Source organism: Chelon labrosus, assembly GCF_963514085.1.
Source record: "Chelon labrosus genome assembly, chromosome: 4".
Lineage (NCBI taxonomy): Eukaryota > Metazoa > Chordata > Actinopteri > Mugiliformes > Mugilidae > Chelon > Chelon labrosus.
Window position 1 is genome coordinate 13,289,338 of NC_140340.1, and position 13,642 is coordinate 13,302,979.

Genomic DNA, 13,642 nt, shown 5'->3' on the forward strand with positions numbered 1-13,642 from the left:
CAAGGCACAAGTCGATCGGGACCAGAAAATAATTTATCTTTCGCCATAGACTGCCGTTCATATTTTTTTCGAAAGATAGGTCCCATAACCCGGAAGTAGAGGGGGCGGGACTTCGGCTCTCTATGGTTACAAAGAAAAAGCTAGTTTAAAAGAGAGCCAGGGTTAGCCTAGAATCTAGACGCGCCCCTAGTGGCAGCAAATTACATTTGCTTCCAGGGGCAGTCTAGTTACTCTCCGTTGACTTGAGATTTTGAAAAATCCAAAATGGACCAGGCCAATCACGAGTCGGTGGGCGGGCTTAACATGATGACGACTGACCTGCGACCATAAGTTCCGTGAATTACGCGTGAATTCCCCATCCTGCTAGAACTACCAGAGCGATGGCTGCTGCTAGCGAACAACTTTCTTTCGAATCGGCTTTGGCCGCCACTCTGAAAGACTTGAAGTTAAGCTTTTCTCTGAGAAAGGAACTCTCTTTTCCGTCGCTCTGACTACGTCACCTTCTTCGTTGCTCTGATTGATTGTAGCGCTATCCTATTGCGTGGAAATGGAGTTTGAAAGACAACCGTTTATCCCACCCCTCCGGTTGAGCCCTGTCTATGGAGAGTGCCCAGACCCTACATTTAATGTGGGTCTGGCTCGTCAGGCTAGGCCAGGGTGTCATGCTTGGGGATTCTTTTCTAGGATATTTTATATTCCAAGTGACAGCAACTCTGACTTCTAAGCCCCATGTGTTAACCCTTTGTCCTCATCAAGACTTTCTCTGTCCATCCTCCCTCACTTTCAGGAACTCATGAACTTGTGTTTGTTGCTTTGCGTATATCCCTATCTCCAAATATTTTGGTCACGTGTCATTTTCCTCAATAAGTTTTGTTGCATTTAATTAAATTTGAGCACTGGATCCTCCTCCCATCTCATTTTTTATTTTTTTTTGTCATGTTTTTGTCAGTTTGCCAGTTCCCAAGACATAACGGAACCACCACCATTTCTTTTTATATGGTTTCGCAAACTTCAACCTCCTACTTCTGTTTTTGAGGCTTACCGGGGGTTTCGATCTTGTGGTGAATTTTCTGAGGTTATAGTCAACTCTCTTGATCGTTGGTCACAATGAAACTTACACAATGACCTGCTATGAGGTAATAAAGTGTTAGTATTGTGCTACTGACTACTTTAGATGTAAACATGAAACTATTTCACTTTCAATTATTAAGATGAGAAATAACATAATTAATATTGTAATTTATTTACAGAGATTGTGTGTTGTGATTGTGTATCCTCCGTTAAAACTAAGGAATGCCACTTTAAAGTGGAAATGAAGCAGTCAAATAAAACAGATGTCTATAGCACTAGTTAAATATTTAAATATACCATAAATACAAATAAAGTCGGAAATATGACCCGTTATTCAGAAAAAAGCACAAACAAGTTGCATTAATTCAGCCTGTGCGCCGCCATCTTTGTTTTCCGAAAATGATGACGTCACGAGAATAGTTGGTGCCACACTACGTTGTTTACATAGCGGCTGTCGTAGCCTCAGTTAGCTTACTGCCTCAAATGGAAAACAAAATGGATATGGACGAATGGGACAGACCCACCAATGAGGGCAGGATCCAATTGCCTATGCTTTTGAGCCTGTTAGAGCAGTGGGAGTTTTAGTGCCCCCCACAGATCCTCTCGTTCCTCTGCCGAGCAAGCTCGTTTCTGCGCTCTGTCTCTACGCATAGCAGCGCCTGACGGGTCCGATTTGACAGGTCTGTCCGTGTCTCCAGCACTATAGCCACTAAAATTAAAAATTGTCGGCACAGCATCTGGCTTCAGGCGATTGGTGGGACGGCGAACAAATCTCCCATCTTCATCAAAAGCTCCCTCTTCGACGTAATCAGACTCTATAAAGTGGTCGCTACATACTCTCTGTCCTTTTATGTTTTATTTATTTTATTTTTTGTCATTTATATTTTTGTTTTTATTACTGTATATATTTTATTTCTGTGAGCACCTTGGGTCAATTACATTGCGTTTAAGTGTGCTATATAAATAAACGTGACGGAGGCGTTTCAGTCTCAGTGCAGCTAACCATCTTTGGAGCAGTTAAGGCTTTTTGACTGGAATAACGTGAAAATGAACTAATTTACCGCTCTCTTTTACCCGATAGAATTCGTTTGAACAGCCAGGGGCAATACAAAATGACCCCCCTGTTTTTTTCCCAAGATCTGCCATGTTTATTTGACAGTTAGCGACAAAGCTAGTAGGAAGCTAATGGCTAAAACAAACGCTAACCATTCTGATGACGTATGTTTTTAAAACATGGCCGCGCCCTCGTGGCGAAAGTCGTTATCTACATGTCATTTTCCAGTGAAACTACTTGAATTTCAGCTTTAATGAAAATCCATGTATTTCCAAAAATGAAAAAGCAACCAAAAAATAATCACAGTTCTCATTGCTTCATTTCCACTTTAAAGACGGAAATCCTCCCAAAATGTTTTGCCAGCTCCGGGTGTGACACTGATTTTTTTTTTTTTTCCTATCACTCCTCTGCTATGTAATAGTTTCACAATGAAGTTTTAGATCAGAAAGTCACCCCTTTTTAGTCACATCCTGCAAAGATTTTTCAAAAATATTTGAAGTTTGAGGCAAGTATTCATTGCTGCAACTTTTATGGTGTGACAGCGACACAGTGATCAACCTCATCCAAAATGTGCTACTTAGGGAATGTGTGCACATTTGATATAAACTGTCAGGAACCTTTGTCCTGTACTAAGTAGCCAAGAATAGATGCACTTATTTCGCAATAGTGTTGTAAGTATGTAAGCAGTGTATGTAAGCAGTGGCATTCAGGCAATGCTCATTTGACATTAAGGTGCCTTATGTCCGAATGTACTCCAACCCTATACTGCAACTCCGTCAGAGTGCCATCGATGCCAAATACTTTCCCTGTCATCAACATGTAACGCCATACCCTGGAAAATGTTGGCCAGGTAGAAGTGTTTCCACTCCAGACTTGGGTGATGATTTGTCCTGTGTAACCATGTCATCGTCTTGTTAGCTGACAGGAATGTGACGTAACGTGGTAATATGGTATCTCATCCAATCTCATCAGTATGTGAAGTTTATTAGAAGTGATATATTGTTAACATACTAATGGCTTGCCTTATAATTCTTATACCTCTATTTAATGGCAATAAACAATTCTCCTGATCCCCTGAAGCGTTTCATAACATAGTCCAAGCTAAAATTTGCTACCTCTCTCAGAATTGTCTACAAATGCAAAAAGCTGGCATTGCAGCTATTTCTTTCAACTTTGATGCATGCCATTAAATTATTAAATTTTAGGAAAGTATTTTAAGAAGAAGCAGCTTTGTCCCATTTATTACACTTACCTACATGTACAGAAAAATCTACTTTGAGAGCAATGTTTTATTAATATATTAATGTTTCACTTGCAAGATTTGTACTTTTTGTGTAACAGAATTAGAATCTTCACTAGTAAGAGACAAGCCCTGCGATGGACTGGCGACCTGTCCAGGGTGTACCCCCGCCTCTCGCCCGATGAGAGCTGGGATAGGCTCCAGCAGACCCCCGTGACCCTTAACAGGACTAAACGGGTATAGAAGATGAATGAAAATAATGGCCGAGGCAGTGAACATCAATGAGGAGAAAAACTATGAAATTGGAAGAGCTGCAGTCAGTAAAAGTTAAACTGATAGACTGTGAATGAAACATCTAGTCTGCTCCCAGATCGAGGGCAGAGGTAAAAATACTAAAAATCTACTTGGATGGACATCTGTGTTAAAAATGTAGGTTCCAGGTGTTTTATTTACTATATAGATGGCAGATGGAGCACCTGATCTCTCACACACAGAAAATACATTGACTCATGCGACACGGAAAAAATAAACACTATTTTAAAAGCAATAGGCTTCATTTAAAGATTCGTCTGTGAAAATGGTCACACTTTGGTTTCCCGAGAAAATATAACAATGATAGACTAGTAACAACTGATCTTATGCAATGAACACATTCAGTGTTACACCACATCCGCTAGCAGTACTTCACATCTTAACAGTAGCTGTTAGCCTCAGAGTTTACCAAGGTTAATCTTACAGTACAGATGGCACATTGATTCATCACAACACCTGGACACATTGCACCGGCACACAGGATCAAAACAAGCGCTATTACATTAATACACATAGAAACCCTCTCTTCTTAGAGGACTGACTCCCCCTCAGGGAGTCAGTAAACAAACGCTTGAACTTCTGCAATTATTGTCTGTGACACAGACTATGGGCAGGCCAACGGCATGTATATGGACATGAATAAACAGCATGACGTTAACCCTTTATGCCTCAGGAAACCTGGCAATATTCCCGTGCTTGACCACACAAGCACTAAGGATTTGTGTAGGTAGTCTGATGTAATGCGAGTGTGTTTGTATTTGTAGAGAAAAGGAAAGAGGGAGATAGACATTTGGTGTCAGTCGTCCTTCTGTCTTCCTATAGAAACTCAAATAGCTAGAATCTTTAAGCATGGTTAGGTGGATCCATACACTACCATGCAGTCATTGTGTGGGCACTTGCACTTAACCATTAAGGCCGTCCTACTTTCAGCCCAGTGTATCATCTTGCTGCACTTCAGCTTCTTTGTACTAAGTTTGAAAGCAATTCTCTGCTTCCTTAATGTATAGAAAAATGTATAGTTGAGCAACATGAGTTTTGTGTTAAAAAAAAAATCCCCATGTATTCAGTTAATCTGAATGTCGAGTGACTTAATTAAGCAATTAGTTGCAGTACCCTCTGGAGTACAAAAGCTGCGATCTCAAAGTGAAGGATGTTCCCACTTTAGAGTCACTGTAAGGAGCAGTGTTTTGTTGTAAAAGAGCAGCTACCAACGGTGGTGTATGTGTGTGTGTGAACCTGCCAAGTCGTCCATGTGTGTGATCAGAGGGATGGAGGCCTATGCACTTCATGCTTGTATGCAGCCAGATTTTATCTGTAAACGGCATCTATCTCACAGCTGATAACCACCGTAAAGGCTGCGGCCTCCCTCAGCTGGCATTTAAAGCCAGTTTGAATCACAAATATTATGTCAAGACGGGCAGATTGTCTGTGTTCCACTAATATTCAGGATTTTACTGCTATTTCAAAGACACAGCATGGAGCCCAGCTGGACTTGAATAGTCTTGAATGCGTGTGTCCGCCAACTGTTTCATTTGCATGTGTCTATCGTGATATCATTCTGTTGTTTACATTGGGATTTCCCAAACATCAACTCACTAGTCTGTAATATTGAGCATGCTGTATCCTGATACAGGGCCTGTGTTGGTATAGATTGTCACCATGATAGGAGGACATCAAAATCCAGTAGCAGTGATTTTAAATGCCTTTATTTCCCAACTAGCACATGACCCAGGATCATTTTTGAAAATGAGCCTGATTGTTGGAATATATATTTGTTTTAGAATCCTAATCTTCATTGGGTAGGAAGTAGTTGGTTCTCATTTCCTGAGGAAATCTGATGCAATCTGACAAATATCTAAACATTTCACAGTTTACGAGGGAGCTGAGTGAGTCTAGTTAGACAAGTCCCTCAGCATGGGCACATTTTGTACCATGTAACATGTATTCCCCCCAAATGCAATGCCGGGTTGTAATCCATACACGGCAAACCCAGTTAATTCTGAGTTTGTATGCTCTTTGTCACATATGATCTGTATGTGACTGAGCATATTGGTCATCTTGTCAATATTACCACATTGAGTGGGCAAAGTAGCATGGACTGTGTGAGTGAGGAGTGTTAGTGAGTGGGAGGTAATACAGTGTAACTCGCCAGTTTGTCACCATGCCTCTGTACAGTACAGCGATGCATAAACAGCCTATGTAGGGGATGCTGTAGTACAGTAAGCATATTAACTCTCATGGGAGTTTTATTTCTTTCCCTTTTTTTCACATCAAATAGTTGTATTGTTATTATGTCTGTATTTGAGCTAAATACCAGCTTTTTCTGCATCTACACCGGTGACAGCCCTTGTAGGAGGTATTCTGTTTTTGGGTTTTCTGTTCCTATGTTGTACACATGATATCTCGGGAATGCCTCGACAGAATTTGCTCAGTTTTGGAATAAACTTTTTCCTGGACTCAAGGATGAACTGCAATCATATTTGTGTTGTCAAAGGTTGCTATGGCACCAGGCCCACCCCATTCTGGTGAACACAATCAGTGTCTCAAGAATGCCTTCAGGGAATTTCTTAGAAATTGGCACAAATGTCGATTTGCACTCCATGCGTACAGCTCTTTAACTCACTGTGTCTCATGCTGAAAAATTAAATTATGTACTTGACTGATTGGCAGCAACATATGACTGCAAGGCAGTATTTGTAATAAGGAGGAATAGGTTGCTTTTTTCTTTTGTATGTATTGAGATTTGCTGTTTTTTTCTGGTTACTTAAAAAAATCAGACTTTAGCTGTACTTGGTGCAGTCAGTGCCTTAAACCTCTAATCCACAAACAGACCTTACAACCAACTATTTTTTCAAGTTTTAAGCACAAACATGCTTTCAGTGTTGTGTACTTAATAATGGGGAACAGAAGATCGCCTGTATCACAGTTGGGGTGGGTGGTTTTGTTCTCTTTCCAGTACAGTGCTCGACCATACCAACACCATAGCAGAACTTGAAATGAAATGTGTGAAAGCACATTTGCAGCAGTTCGAAATGTTAAAGTTAGTGCAGATACGAGTAGAGAAACACCTCCTCCCTTCACAGCTTCTCAGTTCTTCAATGACTTTGCACTGTTCAGAATGACTCAGAGCAATAGGAAAGCATGTCTCTGTCTTTGCTTGTACTTTCAGTTAGTTGAAAGGCCACAAGGTTGGTCTTTGCTTTACTTTCCTAAAGCTAGTCACACTGTTTAGTAGCTCAGTGGTAGTTACTTTGAGGATCGTGCTGATTCTGATTCTTTTCAGTATCAGTTCATTGATTGTGTATGTCAGTCCGTGGCAGGATACTGTGGAGAAAGGTGCCACTCTCCAAAAGAATCATCACTGTGTCCTGCGTTTAGGCCAGGACACTGATACTCCAGTGTCCTGGATTTGGCTGTTGAGGGGAAAAAAAATATTCAGCTCTGCGTATCAACATTATATGATGATGATGAAGTTCATTAAAATGTTCCTACTTACTTACTTATATTGTGTTGACTGACACACAATACAGTTGTTATTACTCTTCTATCCATCACTGCATAAAGCCCGTGCAAATGTTTAGATTGGAGCTGATTATGCCCTGGCAAATATCTGCCTGGGCCAAAGTTTCCATTTTATTAAATGTTTCAATATTTGGGTTGTTTATTTTGTGCATGCCTTGAAAATGGGGCCTGTGGCTAGTCAAGTGAAAAGCATCTAGGAAGTAAGTGAAGGTGAAAGTCTGATATGGCCATAGGCCACGCTGTAGGGAGGGATCATGTCCCTGCTGTTTCGCAGCACATGGCCTACCTGGACCAGCCTGCTCTCTTGTGCCTACTCAGCTTTTCCCTGCAATGTCTACTCAACTGCAGTTTTCTCTTCTGCTTTCTCCTCCATCTCCTTTTCCCACTTCTTATTATTAGGCATTGTTATTTATTTATATATTTCTTTATTTTTTCTCTCTCCTACTACCCAGAAGGTGTATGTGTGTTGCTTACTAGTCACTGCAGGCTGCTTCTCTTGGGGCCACTCAGAGTCTGTTCAAAGGACCGTCAGCCACTTGCTGCATTCGTGCCAAATTTCATTTGAAACTCGCTCTGTTTTCCTTGTCAGTTAGAAAAAGCATCCGTCAGAGTGGCATGGTAGCCCCCCAGGGGAAAAGATTGAATATTGTGTGGCTGGAAAATAGAAAACTGGTGGTATCAAGTGCTTGTCCACTGATCAGCCACAACATTAAAACCACTGACATGAGACGTAAAGAACATTGACCATCTGGTGACAATGCAGCATTTTGCTGGAAAACTTTTGGAGCTGGCATTCGTGTGGATGTTACTTAGTAGAGCTGGGACGATTAGTCGACGTAGTCGACGTAATCGACGTCATAAATTCGTCGACATGAATAATTTGCGTCGACGCGTCGCGCCCCCTTTTTTTTTTTTTTTTTTTTTTTGGGTTTAAGTCCCCGTTCCAAACAACAACCTACTACTCTCACTCCAGTCCAGTGGTGGCAGTAAATATGCACCAGAACGCTAGTCGCCAATCGCTGTAGACGCCTTAGTTTAAAACGGAAGAAGTAGAAGAACATAACAATGGCGGCGGCAAGCTTTAGTGGGAGCGAGGAGCAAGTTAGAGCTGTCCCAAACGATTATTTTTCAAACGATCGTTTGGGCCCGCCACAGTCTCATTTGACCATAAACAAAAATCATTACAAAAATTAAATAAATAATGATGATGATGATGATGATAATAATAATAAACAGTATTTCACCATCTCTAATCACAGTCAGCCAGCCCATCCCGGTGTACTCGGTCTCTCCAGCCCGCGAGTGAGCGCACTCGCACTCACACACACACACAAACACACACACATACACACGCATAGGTCGCGCTGCATTGTCTGAGCTTTCCTGGCTGCACCTGGCGCTATCATACATCTGAGGACAGCATGATGGCATTTGAAGAGAATTTGAGAATTTTTTGAGAAGAGAAACGACGAGATGATCTGTGACGGGGTGCTCATTACGTCGATCGCGATCGACCGTTAGATCGCGAAGGTAGTGCGGTAGATCGCGTGCCGCCGATTTTTTTATTTAGATGTTAGTCTAAAACATTTATCTGTTGTACCTCCAAAACAAACAGCAAGACAAACGTTCATCTTTATTTATTTTTACTTTATATTTGCAACATGCCCACAGTTCAGCGGCACACATCCACAGCCACGCACAACTTTAACAACTCAAGACAAATCTTATAATTAGTCGTTAGCTTAGTCGACTAATCGAAAAAATAATCGCTAGACTAATCGTTTGAAAAATAATCGTTTGGGACAGCTCTATTACTTAGACATGCACCAACCACCTAGACCAGACCAGGGACGCCCAAATTGCATGATGCAGCTTGACACAGGCACACACACAAAAACGAACAACTCAGAAAACATGAAAAACAGCACAAGATGTTGACCTGGCCTCCAAACTGATCAAGTATCCGTGGGATGCACTGGAACAAGCCTGATCCACAGAGGCCCCTCCCCTCAACCCATAGTAACTAAAGATCCCCCATAACAGCATTCTGTTGTGTAATCTCTGATGAGTCAAAACTGGCACAAGGGAAACTTAGACAGTATTAGAAGGCTGGTCATAATTTTATGCCTGATCAGTATATATGTAAAGTCATTAGGTCCAATGCATAAACAAAAGTTCCTGAAGTATTTAAATAAATAGAAAACCAGCAAGCAGAAGCTGTTAGTATTGAACAGCTCTTATCTGCTGCAGTGGCTCTCTGCCATCTGCACAGGCTCCTAGGAATCCTTAGCCAAGTGCACCTAACATAAATCCGGCAGAGAACTTAAATACCACCACAGACTATGATGTCTGTGTTTATATTTATTATTGCACACACTTTGTAACCTCCACAGCAAATATGCTCCATTTTCAGATTACTCATCTCCCTATTTTTGTTTTTTGACAAAGGTTATTGCAGTGAGAAGTATCTAGTACCAAAATGTCACTAGATATTTTTTTTTCCATTTTCCAGCCAGACCAAGCCAGAGCCCACAGCTCCATCCGCACTTATACAAACATTAAACTCTGCTTGGACAAAACTGATTAAGTAGGTGGTAGAAATATTATAGAGACTTTCTTAGGCTGCGTCAGCAAACGCCAGACTGCATGTGCACAAAATACCGTCGTTGCATATTGCATGAAGTCACTGGTATATGCTATTCACTTCAAAATGATTAGTATTTATATAGTTTTTACTCCTCTGCTGCTGTCTTCTTCCCTAATAATTCGATTTAGTTGTGATCACCATCGCCACAGTGTCCCTCTTCCTAGCTATGTTTTTTTTACTCAACTTAATGCTTTCTGCTCACCTGTGCAGAACTAAATATTGAACTCCTGTACGGCCAGCTCATGCCCACGTGTCATTACATGTGCAGTGATGCAGAGAGCTCTGATATGTACTACTTGACCCAGGATAAAGGGGAAAAAACAGGACAGACTATGAATAGTGAAAGGATGTTATGAACCTAATGGAGTCTGGTATTTAAGCACAGAAAAATTAGATTGTGTACTGAAACAATCTGACAGGTAACTGAGATGTATTTCAAATATTGTATTTCTGTATTAATGCTTACAGTGGCGATATAAAAGCGCATACAAACCTGCTAAGTAAGAGCACTTTGAACATAGTGGTGCTTTAAAATGTATGTGGGATATGCCAGTGCAGCCTGTGTAGGTTCATATACATGTTATAAAGGTCAGTCTGACCGTAGTTTGACCTCAACTTCTCTGTCTTAGTCATGAACACTTAGTTCCCATACCAGGTTCCAAAGTGCTGGCATGTGATTCTGCTCCCAGACCAGAACCACTACGGAAAATCACATCTTTCTTTCCAGGTCCAATTTTGATTGTCTTTATTTGTCTTTGGCTAGCAGAGAGAGTGCTGGGTTGGACCCAGAACAAGAGGAAGATGGTTTCATATTTCTGCTGCAGTGTGCTGCTCTGTGCTCCTGGTTCACTGCAGCATGTTCTCTCCCTGCAGTGCTAACAAATGCTTCATTTCAGCATCACAGGCCCACGTTTGCTGTGCAGCCCCTTTACCGTCTAGGTTTGAGGAGATTGCCTCATTCTTTTCACGCTTACAGGGTGTCTTTGAACCTGACTTTTTTTGCGTGTTTGCAGTGAATGCTATTTCTGTAGGAGCTTCAGTAGCGCCATGTTTTAATATCAAGGATTCTCAGTAAGTCAGCACAACAGCATAAAGAAAATGTTGAGCAAGGGTATACAGAGTACTGATTCATCTTCATGCTGTCAGTGATACAGGCGTCCTGGGACCATACATCTCATGCTGCAATAACCAGGTAGTGGGAGATGCTTACTAGATTTCATGGGGATACTTTATGGCTTGTACATGCTCAAAAACACTGCATAACTCTTAATCTTGTTTTGCCTTAGTGTTTACCTTTGATTTCTACGCTAGTTTTAACCCGATGGTTTGGGTTGGCCTGTGTCTGACACATACATATGTACTCTACTTGAACACAATGTGTTCTGCAGTTGAGAGTGACTCTAACAAAACCATAACTATTGCAGTATATGGAGAGACATGAAGAGAATGCGAGTAATATGAACGTTTTCCTCAAAAGGTTTGATGGAATTTAAATCTTAAGGATTATAACTTAAGTGCAAGATGCCTTGTATTCGACATTTGAAGCTGAATTCTAATCTGTGTAGTCCCAACCATGGCGGCTAATGATGGGCATGGCTTAAAGTTTGACCATAGAACTGTATGTGGCAACCCTCTGTGTGTACAACAGCTGCAGCTGTCCCAGAACGTAATGGTTGCTGACAGCAGAGCTCTCAGTTGCGCTTTTGACATCTTTTAACTGGAGGGAGGAGGATTTGTAGCAGAAGTTTGCTGTATAAATAGGCTATTTATGCAAATTGCTGTTCGCTTTTTTCCTCAGTTGGCAGCCAGTGACCTGTGCCGTTTCTGTAATCAAGGGCCCTCCACAGCTTAACAGAGATGAGGCCATTTATAAAATCACAAACTGTCTGTCTGATGATGAGAGTAAAGAAGATGTGCTATCGTGGATTCACATCTTTACACGGGTTTGGCTTTAATCCTTTGAATGTCACTGAAGAAGCAGGAGATTCCGTCTGATTCTTCTTTGTAGGCTGACGGAGAACGAGGGTATCTCAACTTTTGTTTCTCTGCCTGACTGAACTCCCATGTAGGATATCCCCGGCAGTTCTCGTCTGTTAGCCTGTCTCCCTCTTATGCAGCCATCTGCTCGGGTCTGTGTGTGTTTTCTGCAGCTGCCAATACACTACACAACACGGAGCTGTGCTTTCAAGGCCAGCAATGCCTGCTTGCTTGCCTTGCTCACGTAAGCCCTGTCTCAAGAGGGAATTCTCTCATGCTGGGTGTAGGTGGATTTATGGATAAAAAGCATGAAGAGCCGCCTTTTTGTGACTCAATTTTGCATTTTGTTTGGAAAACACTGAGGTGTATGGGACAAAACTTAGAGAGGCTGTGAAGATGGATGTCATGACTGGCACTGTTTCTCCCATTCCATCTACTCTGTCCTGTTTGACCACAACCTTTTCCAATCTGTAAAGAAATACATCTGTAACTAATATTTTAACCTGAGTGGCTTTTTGAGTCGAAGACTGATATTAATATTTGACGGCTGAAGCGTTACTTAATGGCAACAATCATTTTTGAAAAGATGCATCTCTAACGTCGTAAAGTCCTACCATTTAAACACATGCTTATGTACAATCTGCAGCCTTAAAGCTATATGCTATGCTTGCACTAATATGAAATCTAGTTACATGCTTCATTTTACATGGTCAATATTTCTTCTGACTGTCTGTGAAGGTTCTCAGTCATCCAGGTCATGGTATATCCAAAAAAGGTTTAAAGAGGCAACTGGACTTGTAGAGTTTGTTCAGAAGACGTTTCACCACTCATCCGAGTAGCTTCTTCAGTTCTGGTGGACTGGTGGGAAATCTGAGGTTTAAATAGGAACTCCTCCTGAAAAAACTTGCTTGTTATGCTAATAACCAGAAACTGGTGCAGCTAATTTCCCTTAACGACTGGGTACTTACCTGTAGTGGAGGGGGGGACTGTGTTGTCCCTGTCCTCTTTCCTATGAATGGTTCTCTAACGACTCTTGTCCGTCAGAGGCTCCAGTGTCATGGTGTGAATGAGACTGAAACTTCTTGGGGACAGAAGTTAAAACTGTATTGTAAATAGATGGCAAATTAAATCTTCTGACTGTTTACATGGGTGCTCCCCTATTCATTGGATTCGCAAAGGTTTACGCCACCCCACCCAGTTCGATTCAGAATTATTTCTTATCTGATCAAGGTTTCTATGAAGCATTTTTATTCTCATAACTGGAACTGGAAGTCAAGGAACATATTTTTGACATCCTGTTTCGCTTTTTGTTTAGGTGACCAGAATAAAGTGTTTACATGCGTGTGTGCTGTAACACATATCTCACATGATTCAGAAGTCCAGTTGAAGGCTCATGATTCACCTTGACGCCGATTGATTCCTTTGTACCTGGCAAAAACTAGTTTCACCTAGAAACGTATTTAGCCTAAAATAGAAACAAAAAAATTACAAGTAGCAGGTAAGATGTTCGAAGCTGGGAGAAAGGACTGAATACTTTTTAGACTTTTAGTTTACACCACAAATGTTCCTTTTCTTTTGTCACATCTTGGTTGTTAGTTTTTATATCAGATGGGTCGAAATAGGACAGTTATTGTCCAACATCAACTTCTTTTTTTTCCCCTTCTTTCTCTCCCTCTTTCTGTCTGCAGTTCTAATCTGCAAAGTGCACAGTGGCCCATTAGTGCAGTAAATCTGAGCCCTCTAACTTGGGCCAGGATGAGTCTGTACCGCATTGCTGCAGTCAGCAGCAGCAACCTCTCCAAACTGCAGCTCACTACAG